The following is an 11,271-nucleotide window of genomic DNA, read 5'->3' on the forward strand; positions in this document are numbered from 1 at the left end:
TGCAATTGGACAGTTAGTGTCCTGGAGGGATGGGGTTCAATGGGAGAGTTAGTATACTGGAGGGTTGGGGTTCAATGGGACAGTTAGTGTACTGAAGGGATGGGTTTCAATGGGAGAGTTAGTGAACTGGAGGGATGGGGTTCAATGGGAGAGTTAGTGTATTGGAGGGATGGGGTTCAATGGGAGAGTTAGTGTACTGGAGGGATGGGGTTCAATGGGAGAGTTAGTGTACTGGAGGGATGGGGTTCAATGGGAGAGTTAGTGTATTGGAGGGATGGGGTTCAATGGGAGAGTTAGTGTACTGGAGGGATGGGTTTCAATGGGAGAGTTAGTGAACTGGAGGGATGGGGTTCAATGGGACAGTTAGTGTATTGGAGGGATGGGTTTCAATGGAAGAGTTAGTGTATTGGAGGGATGGGGTTCAATGGGAGAGTTAGTGTACTGGAGGGATGGGTTTCAATGGGAGAGTTAGTGTCCTGGAGGGATGGGTTCAATGGGAGAGTTAGTGCACTGGAGGGATGGGGTTCAATGGGAGAGTTAGAGTACTGGAGGGATGGGTTTCAATGGGATAGTTAGTGTATTGGAGGGATGGGGTTCAATGGGACAGTTAGTGTACTGGAGGGATGGGGTTCAATGGGAGAGTTAGTGTATTGGAGGGATGGGGTTCAATGGGACAGTTAGGGTACTAGAGGGATGGGGATCAATGGCAGAGTTACAGGACGAGAGGGAAGGGCTTCAGTGGGTGAGTTAGGGTATGAGAGGGATGGGTTCAATGGGACAGTTAGCGTACTGGAGGGATGGGGTTCAATGGGAGAGTTAGTGTACTGGAGGGATGGGTTCAATAGGAGAGTTAGTGTACTGGAGGGATGGGTTCAATGGGAGAGTTAGTGTACTGGAGGGATGGGGTTCAATGGGACAGTTAGTGAACTGGAGGGATGTGTTCAATGGGAGAGTTAGTGAACTGGAGGGATGGGGTTCAATGGGAGAGTTAGTGAACTGGAGGGATGGAGTTCAATGGGAGAGTTAGTGTACTGGAGGGACAGGTTCAATGGGAGAGTTAGTGTACTGGAGGGATGGGTTTCAATGGGAGAGTTAGTGTATTGGAGGGATGGGTTTCAATGGGAGAGTTAGTGAACTGGAGGGATGGGTTTCAATGGGAGAGTTAGTGTATTGGAGGGATGGGGTTCAATGGGACAGTTAGTGTATTGGAGGGATGGGGTTCAATGGGACAGTTAGTGTATTGGAGGGATGGGTTTCAATGGGAGAGTTAGTGTACTGGAGGGATGGGGTTCAATGGGAGAGTTAGTGTACTGGAGGGATGGGGTTCAATGGGAGAGTTAGTGTATTGGAGGGATGGGATTCAATGGGATGGTTAGTGTATTGGAGGGATGGGTTTCAATGGGAGAGTTAGTGTACTGGAGGGATGGGGTTCAATGGGACAGTTAGTGTCCTGGAGGGATGGGGTTCAATGGGACAGGTAGTGTACTGGAGGGATGGGTTTCAATGGGAGAGTTAGTGTATTGGAGGGATGGGGTTCAATGGGAGAGTTAGTGTATTGGAGGGATGGGGTTCAATGGGAGAGTTAGTGTACTGGAGGGTTGGGGTTCAATGGGACAGTTAGTGTACTGAAGGGATAGGTTTCAATGGGAGAGTTAGTGTATTGGAGGGATGGGGTTCAATGGGAGAGTTAGTGTACTGGAGGGTTGGGGTTCAATGGGACAGGTAGTGTACTGGAGGGATGGGTTTCAATGGGAGAGTTAGTGTATTGGAGGGATGGGGTTCAATGGGAGAGTTAGTGTATTGGAGGGATGGGGTTCAATGGGAGAGTTAGTGTACTGGAGGGATGGGGTTCAATGGGACAGTTAGGGTACTAGAGGGATGGGGATCAATGGCAGAGTTACAGGACGAGAGGGAAGGGCTTCAGTGGGTGAGTTAGGGTATGAGAGGGATGGGTTCAATGGGACAGTTAGCGTACTGGAGGGATAGGGTTCAATGGGACAGTTAGTGTACTGGAGGGATGGGGTTCAATGGGAGAGTTAGTGTATTGGAGGGATGGGGTTCAATGGGACAGTTAGGGTACTAGAGGGATGGGGATCAATGGCAGAGTTACAGGACGAGAGGGAAGGGCTTCAGTGGGTGAGTTAGGGTATGAGAGGGATGGGTTCAATGGGACAGTTAGCGTACTGGAGGGATGGGGTTCAATGGGAGAGTTAGTATACTGGAGGGATGGGTTCAATTGGAGAGTTAGTGTACTGGAGGGATGGGTTCAATGGGAGAGTTAGTGTACTGGAGGGATGGGGTTCAATGGGACAGTTAGTGAACTGGAGGGATGTGTTCAATGGGAGAGTTAGTGAACTGGAGGGATGGGGTTCAATGGGAGAGTTAGTGAACTGGAGGGATGGAGTTCAATGGGAGAGTTAGTGTACTGGAGGGATAGGTTCAATGGGAGAGTTAGTGTACTGGAGGGATGGGTTTCAATGGGAGAGTTAGTGTATTGGAGGGATGGGTTTCAATGGGAGAGTTAGTGAACTGGAGGGATGGGTTTCAATGGGAGAGTTAGTGTATTGGAGGGATGGGGTTCAATGGGACAGTTAGTGTATTGGAGGGATGGGGTTCAATGGCACAGTTAGTGTATTGGAGGGATGGGTTTCAATGGGAGAGTTAGTGTATTGGAGGGATGGGGTTCAATGGGAGAGTTAGTGTACTGGAGGGATGGGGTTCAATGGGAGAGTTAGTGTATTGGAGGGATGGGGTTCAATGGGAGAGTTAGTGTACTGGAGGGATGGGTTTCAATGGGAGAGTTAGTGAACTGGAGGGATGGGGTTCAATGGGACAGTTAGTGTATTGGAGGGATGGGTTTCAATGGAAGAGTTAATGTATTGGAGGGATGGGGTTCAATGGGAGAGTTAGTGTACTGGAGGGATGGGTTTCAATGGGAGAGTTAGTGTCCTGGAGGGATGGGTTCAATGGGAGAGTTAGTGCACTGGAGGGATGGAGTTCAATGGGAGAGTTAGTGTACTGGAGGGATGGGTTTCAATGGGATAGTTAGTGTATTGGAGGGATGGGGTTCAATGGGACAGTTAGTGTACTGGAGGGATGGGGTTCAATGGGAGAGTTAATGTATTGGAGGGATGGGGTTCAATGGGACAGTTAGGGTACTAGAGGGATGGGGATCAATGGCAGAGTTACAGGACGAGAGGGAAGGGCTTCAGTGGGTGAGTTAGGGTATGAGAGGGATGGGTTCAATGGGACAGTTAGCGTACTGGAGGGATGGGGTTCAATGGGAGAGTTAGTGTACTGGAGGGATGGGTTCAATAGGAGAGTTAGTGTACTGGAGGGATGGGTTCAATGGGAGAGTTAGTGTACTGGAGGGATGGGGTTCAATGGGACAGTTAGTGAACTGGAGGGATGTGTTCAATGGGAGAGTTAGTGAACTGGAGGGATGGGGTTCAATGGGAGAGTTAGTGAACTAGAGGGATGGAGTTCAATGGGTGAGTTAGTGTACTGGAGGGATAGGTTCAATGGGAGAGTTAGTGTACTGGAGGGATGGGTTTCAATGGGAGAGTTAGTGTATTGGAGGGATGGGTTTCAATGGGAGAGTTAGTGAACTGGAGGGATGGGTTTCAATGGGAGAGTTAGTGTATTGGAGGGATGGGGTTCAATGGGACAGTTAGTGTATTGGAGGGATGGGGTTCAATGGGACAGTTAGTGTATTGGAGGGATGGGTTTCAATGGGAGAGTTAGTGTACTGGAGGGATGGGGTTCAATGGGATGGTTAGTGTACTGGAGGGATGGGGTTCAATGGGAGAGTTAGTGTATTGGAGGGATGGGATTCAATGGGATGGTTAGTGTATTGGAGGGATGGGTTTCAATGGGAGAGTTAGTGTACTGGAGGGATGGGGTTCAATGGGACAGTTAGTGTCCTGGAGGGATGGGGTTCAATGGGACAGTTAGTGTACTGGAGGGATGGGTTTCAATGGGAGAGTTAGTGTATTGGAGGGATGGGGTTCAATGGGAGAGTTAGTGTATTGGAGGGATGGGTTTCAATGGGAGAGTTAGTGTACTGGAGGGTTGGGGTTCAATGGGACAGTTAGTGTACTGGAGGGATGGGGTGCAATTGGACAGTTAGTGTCCTGGAGGGATGGGGTTCAATGGGAGAGTTAGTGAACTGGAGGGAAGGAGTTCAATGGGAGAGTTAGTGTATTGGAGGGATGGGGTTCAATGGGACAGTTAGTGTATTGGAGGGATGGGTTTCAATGGGAGAGTTAGTGTACTGGAGGGATGGGGTTCAATGGGAGAGTTAGTGTACTGGAGGGATGGGGTTCAATGGGAGAGTTAGTGTATTGGAGGGATGGGATTCAATGGGATGGTTATTGTATTGGAGGGATGGGTTTCAATGGGAGAGTTAGTGTACTGGAGGGATGGGGTTCAATGGGACAGTTAGTGTCCTGGAGGGATGGGGTTCAATGGGACAGTTAGTGTACTGGAGGGATGGGTTTCAATGGGAGAGTTAGTGTATTGGAGGGATGGGGTTCAATGGGAGAGTTAGTGTATTGGAGGGATGGGGTTCAATGGGAGAGTTAGTGTACTGGAGGGATGGGGTTCAATGGGACAGTTAGAGTACTGGAGGGATGGGTTTCAATGGGACAGTTAGTGTATTGGAGGGATGGGTTTCAATGGGAGAGTTAGTGTACTGGAGGGTTGGGGTTCAATGGGACAGTTAGTGTACTGGAGGGATGGGGTGCAATTGGACAGTTAGTGTCCTGGAGGGATGGGGTTCAATGGGAGAGTTAGTATACTGGAGGGTTGGGGTTCAATGGGACAGTTAGTGTACTGAAGGGATGGGTTTCAATGGGAGAGTTAGTGAACTGGAGGGATGGGGTTCAATGGGAGAGTTAGTGTATTGGAGGGATGGGGTTCAATGGGACAGTTAGTGTATTGGAGGGATGGGGTTCAATGGGACAGTTAGTGTACTGGAGGGATGGGGTTCAATGGGAGAGTTAGTGTATTGGAGGGATGGGGTTCAATGGGAGAGTTAGTGTACTGGAGGGATGGGGTTCAATGGGAGAGTTAGTGTATTGGAGGGATGGGGTTCAATGGGAGAGTTAGTGTACTGGAGGGATGGGTTTCAATGGGAGAGTTAGTGAACTGGAGGGATGGGGTTCAATGCGACAGTTAGTGTACTGGAGGGATGGGGTTCAATGGGAGAGTTAGTGTATTGGAGGGATGGGGTTCAATGGGACAGTTAGTGTATTGGAGGGATGGGGTTCAATGGGACAGTTAGTGTATTGGAGGGATGGGTTTCAATGGGAGAGTTAGTGTACTGGAGGGATGGGGTTCAATGGGAGAGTTAGTGTACTGGAGGGATGGGGTTCAATGGGAGAGTTAGTGTATTGGAGGGATGGGATTCAATGGGATGGTTAGTGTATTGGAGGGATGGGTTTCAATGGGAGAGTTAGTGTACTGGAGGGATGGGGTTCAATGGGACAGTTAGTGTCCTGGAGGGATGGGTTTCAATGGGAGAGTTAGTGAACTGGAGGGATGGGGTTCAATGGGAGAGTTAGTGTATTGGAGGGATGGGGTTCAATGGGAGAGTTAGTGTATTGGAGGGATGGGGTTCAATGGGAGAGTTAGTGTACTGGAGGGATGGGGTTCAATGGGACAGTTAGAGTACTGGAGGGATGGGTTTCAATGGGACAGTTAGTGTATTGGAGGGATGGGTTTCAATGGGAGAGTTAGTGTACTGGAGGGTTGGGGTTCAATGGGACAGTTAGTGTACTGGAGGGATGGTGTGCAATTGGACAGTTAGTGTCCTGGAGGGATGGGGTTCAATGGGAGAGTTAGTGAACTGGAGGGATGGAGTTCAATGGGAGAGTTAGTGTACTGGAGGGATAGGTTCAATGGGAGAGTTAGTGTACTGGAGGGATGGGTTTCAATGGGAGAGTTAGTGTATTGGAGGGATGGGTTTCAATGGGAGAGTTAGTGAACTGGAGGGATGGGTTTCAATGGGAGAGTTAGTGTATTGGAGGGATGGGGTTCAATGGGACAGTTAGTGTATTGGAGGGATGGGGTTCAATGGGACAGTTAGTGTATTGGAGGGATGGGGTTCAATGGGAGAGTTAGTGTATTGGAGGGATGGGGTTCAATGGGAGAGTTAGTGTATTGGAGGGATGGGGTTCAATGGGAGAGTTAGTGTACTGGAGGGATGGGGTTCAATGGGACAGTTAGAGTACTGGAGGGATGGGTTTCAATGGGACAGTTAGTGTATTGGAGGGATGGGTTTCAATGGGAGAGTTAGTGTACTGGAGGGTTGGGGTTCAATGGGACAGTTAGTGTACTGGAGGGATGGTGTGCAATTGGACAGTTAGTGTCCTGGAGGGATGGGGTTCAATGGGAGAGTTAGTGAACTGGAGGGATGGAGTTCAATGGGAGAGTTAGTGTACTGGAGGGATAGGTTCAATGGGAGAGTTAGTGTACTGGAGGGATGGGTTTCAATGGGAGAGTTAGTGTATTGGAGGGATGGGTTTCAATGGGAGAGTTAGTGAACTGGAGGGATGGGTTTCAATGGGAGAGTTAGTGTATTGGAGGGATGGGGTTCAATGGGGCAGTTAGTGTATTGGAGGGATGGGGTTCAATGGGACAGTTAGTGTATTGGAGGGATGGGTTTCAATGGGAGAGTTAGTGTACTGGAGGGATGGGGTTCAATGGGAGAGTTAGTGTCCTGGAGGGATGGGGTTCAATGGGAGAGTTAGTGTATTGGAGGGATGGGATTCAATGGGATGGTTAGTGTATTGGAGGGATGGGTTTCAATGGGAGAGTTAGTGTTCTGGAGGGATGGGGTTCAATGGGACAGTTAGTGTCCTGGAGGGATGGGGTTCAATGGGACAGTTAGTGTACTGGAGGGATGGGTTTCAATGGGAGAGTTAGTGTATTGGAGGGATGGGGTTCAATGGGAGAGTTAGTGTATTGGAGGGATGGGGTTCAATGGGAGAGTTAGTGTACTGGAGGGATGGGGTTCAATGGGACAGTTAGAGTACTGGAGGGATGGGTTTCAATGGGACAGTTAGTGTATTGGAGGGATGGGTTTCAATGGGAGAGTTAGTATACTGGAGGGTTGGGGTTCAATGGGACAGTTAGTGTACTGAAGGGATGGGTTTCAATGGGAGAGTTAGTGAACTGGAGGGATGGGGTTCAATGGGAGAGTTAGTGTATTGGAGGGATGGGGTTCAATGGGACAGTTAGTGTATTGGAGGGATGGGGTTCAATGGGACAGTTAGTGTACTGGAGGGATGGGGTTCAATGGGAGAGTTAGTGTATTGGAGGGATGGGGTTCAATGGGACAGTTAGGGTACTAGAGGGATGGGGATCAATGGCAGAGTTACAGGACGAGAGGGAAGGGCTTCAGTGGGTGAGTTAGGGTATGAGAGTGATGGGTTCAATGGGACAGTTAGCGTACTGGAGGGATGGGTTTCAATGGGAGAGTTAGTGAACTGGAGGGATGGGGTTCAATGGGAGAGTTAGTGTACTGGAGGGATGGGTTTCAATGGGATAGTTAGTGTATTGGAGGGATGGGGTTCAATGGGACAGTTAGTGTACTGGAGGGATGGGGTTCAATGGGAGAGTTAGTGTATTGGAGGGATGGGGTTCAATGGGACAGTTAGGGTACTAGAGGGATGGGGATCAATGGCAGAGTTACAGGACGAGAGGGAAGGGCTTCAGTGGGTGAGTTAGGTTATGAGAGGGATGGGTTCAATGGGACAGTTAGCGTACTGGAGGGATGGGGTTCAATGGGAGAGTTAGTGTACTGGAGGGATGGGTTCAATAGGAGAGTTAGTGTACTGGAGGGATGGGTTCAATGGGAGAGTTAGTGTACTGGAGGGATGGGGTTCAATGGGACAGTTAGTGAACTGGAGGGATGTGTTCAATGGGAGAGTTAGTGAACTGGAGGGATGGGGTTCAATGGGAGAGTTAGTGAACTAGAGGGATGGAGTTCAATGGGAGAGTTAGTGTACTGGAGGGATAGGTTCAATGGGAGAGTTAGTGTACTGGAGGGATGGGTTTCAATGGGAGAGTTAGTGTATTGGAGGGATGGGTTTCAATGGGAGAGTTAGTGAACTGGAGGGATGGAGTTCAATGGGAGAGTTAGTGTACTGGAGGGATGGGTTCAATGGGAGAGTTAGTGTACTGGAGGGATGGGGTTCAATGGGAGAGTTCGTGTATTGGAGGGATGGGTTCAATGGGGGAGTTAGTGAACTGGAGGGATGGAGTTCAATGGGAGAGTTAGTGTACTGAAGGGATGGGTTTCAATGGGAGAGTTAGTGAACTGGAGGGATGGGGTTCAATGGGAGAGTTAGTGTATTGGAGGGATGGGGTTCAATGGGACAGTTAGTGTATTGGAGGGATGGGGTTCAATGGGACAGTTAGTGTACTGGAGGGATGGGGTTCAATGGGAGAGTTAGTGTATTGGAGGGATGGGGTTCAATGGGAGAGTTAGTGTACTGGAGGGATGGGGTTCAATGGGAGAGTTAGTGTATTGGAGGGATGGGGTTCAATGGGAGAGTTAGTGTACTGGAGGGATGGGTTTCAATGGGAGAGTTAGTGAACTGAAGGGATGGGGTTCAATGCGACAGTTAGTGTACTGGAGGGATGGGGTTCAATGGGAGAGTTAGTGTATTGGAGGGATGGGGTTCAATGGGACAGTTAGGGTACTAGAGGGATGGGGATCAATGGCAGAGTTACAGGACGAGAGGTAAGGGCTTCAGTGGGTGAGTTAGGGTATGAGAGGGATGGGTTCAATGGGACAGTTAGCGTACTGGAGGGATGGGGTTCAATGGGAGAGTTAGTGTACTGGAGGGATGGGTTCAATAGGAGAGTTAGTGTACTGGAGGGATGGGTTCAATGGGAGAGTTAGTGTACTGGAGGGATGGGGTTCAATGGGACAGTTAGTGAACTGGAGGGATGTGTTCAATGGGAGAGTTAGTGAACTGGAGGGATGGGGTTCAATGGGAGAGTTAGTGAACTGGAGGGATGGAGTTCAATGGGAGAGTTAGTGTACTGGAGGGATAGGTTCAATGGGAGAGTTAGTGTACTGGAGGGATGGGTTTCAATGGGAGAGTTAGTGTATTGGAGGGATGGGTTTCAATGGGAGAGTTAGTGAACTGGAGGGATGGGTTTCAATGGGAGAGTTAGTGTATTGGAGGGATGGGGTTCAATGGGACAGTTAGTGTATTGGAGGGATGGGGTTCAATGGGACAGTTAGTGTATTGGAGGGATGGGTTTCAATGGGAGAGTTAGTGTATTGGAGGGATGGGGTTCAATGGGAGAGTTACTGTACTGGAGGGATGGGGTTCAATGGGAGAGTTAGTATATTGGAGGGATGGGGTTCAATGGGAGAGTTAGTGTACTGGAGGGATGGGTTTCAATGGGAGAGTTAGTGAACTGGAGGGATGGGGTTCAATGGGACAGTTAGTGTATTGGAGGGATGGGTTTCAATGGAAGAGTTAATGTATTGGAGGGATGGGGTTCAATGGGAGAGTTAGTGTACTGGAGGGATGGGTTTCAATGGGAGAGTTAGTGTCCTGGAGGGATGGGTTCAATGGGAGAGTTAGTGCACTGGAGGGATGGGGTTCAATGGGAGAGTTAGTGTACTGGAGGGATGGGTTTCAATGGGATAGTTAGTGTATTGGAGGGATGGGGTTCAATGGGACAGTTAGTGTACTGGAGGGATGGGGTTCAATGGGAGAGTTAGTGTATTGGAGGGATGGGGTTCAATGGGACAGTTAGGGTACTAGAGGGATGGGGATCAATGGCAGAGTTAGAGGACGAGAGGGAAGGGCTTCAGTGGGTGAGTTAGGGTATGAGAGGGATGGGTTCAATGGGACAGTTAGCGTACTGGAGGGATGGGGTTCAATGGGAGAGTTAGTGTACTGGAGGGATGGGTTCAATAGGAGAGTTAGTGTACTGGAGGGATGGGTTCAATGGGAGAGTTAGTGTACTGGAGGGATGGGGTTCAATGGGACAGTTAGTGAACTGGAGGGATGTGTTCAATGGGACAGTTAGTGAACTGGAGGGATGGGGTTCAATGGGAGAGTTAGTGAACTGGAGGGATGGAGTTCAATGGGAGAGTTAGTGTACTGGAGGGATAGGTTCAATGGGAGAGTTAGTGTACTGGAGGGATGGGTTTCAATGGGAGAGTTAGTGTATTGGAGGGATGGGTTTCAATGGGAGAGTTAGTGAACTGGAGGGATGGGTTTCAATGGGAGAGTTAGTGTATTGGAGGGATGGGGTTCAATGGGACAGTTAGTGTATTGGAGGGATGGGGTTCAATGGGACAGTTAGTGTATTGGAGGGATGGGTTTCAATGGGAGAGTTAGTGTACTGGAGGGATGGGGTTCAATGGGAGAGTTAGTGAACTGGAGGGATGGGGTTCAATGGGAGAGTTAGTGTATTGGAGGGATGGGATTCAATGGGATGGTTAGTGTATTGGAGGGATGGGGTTCAATGGGACAGTTAGAGTACTGGAGGGATGGGTTTCAATGGGACAGTTAGTGTATTGGAGGGATGGGTTTCAATGGGAGAGTTAGTGTACTGGAGGGTTGGGGTTCAATGGGACAGTTAGTGTACTGGAGGGATGGGGTGCAATTGGACAGTTAGTGTCCTGGAGGGATGGGGTTCAATGGGAGAGTTAGTGAACTGGAGGGATGGAGTTCAATGGGAGAGTTAGTGTACTGGAGGGATAGGTTCAATGGGAGAGTTAGTGTACTGGAGGGATGGGTTTCAATGGGAGAGTTAGTGTATTGGAGGGATGGGTTTCAATGGGAGAGTTAGTGAACTGGAGGGATGGGTTTCAATGGGAGAGTTAGTGTATTGGAGGGATGGGGTTCAATGGGACAGTTAGTGTATTGGAGGGATGGGGTTCAATGGGACAGTTAGTGTATTGGAGGGATTGGTTTCAATGGGAGAGTTAGTGTACTGGAGGGATGGGGTTCAATGGGAGAGTTAGTGTACTGGAGGGATGGGGTTCAATGGGAGAGTTAGTGTATTGGAGGGATGGGATTCAATGGGATGGTTAGTGTATTGGAGGGATGGGTTTCAATGGGAGAGTTAGTGTTCTGGAGGGATGGGGTTCAATGGGACAGTTAGTGTCCTGGAGGGATGGGGTTCAATGGGACAGTTAGTGTACTGGAGGGATGGGTTTCAATGGGAGAGTTAGTGTATTGGAGGGATGGGGTTCAATGGGAGAGTTAGTGTATTGGAGGGATGGGGTTCAAT

The sequence above is a fragment of the Pristiophorus japonicus genome, chromosome 19 (genome assembly GCF_044704955.1).
Source record: "Pristiophorus japonicus isolate sPriJap1 chromosome 19, sPriJap1.hap1, whole genome shotgun sequence".
Lineage (NCBI taxonomy): Eukaryota > Metazoa > Chordata > Chondrichthyes > Pristiophoridae > Pristiophorus > Pristiophorus japonicus.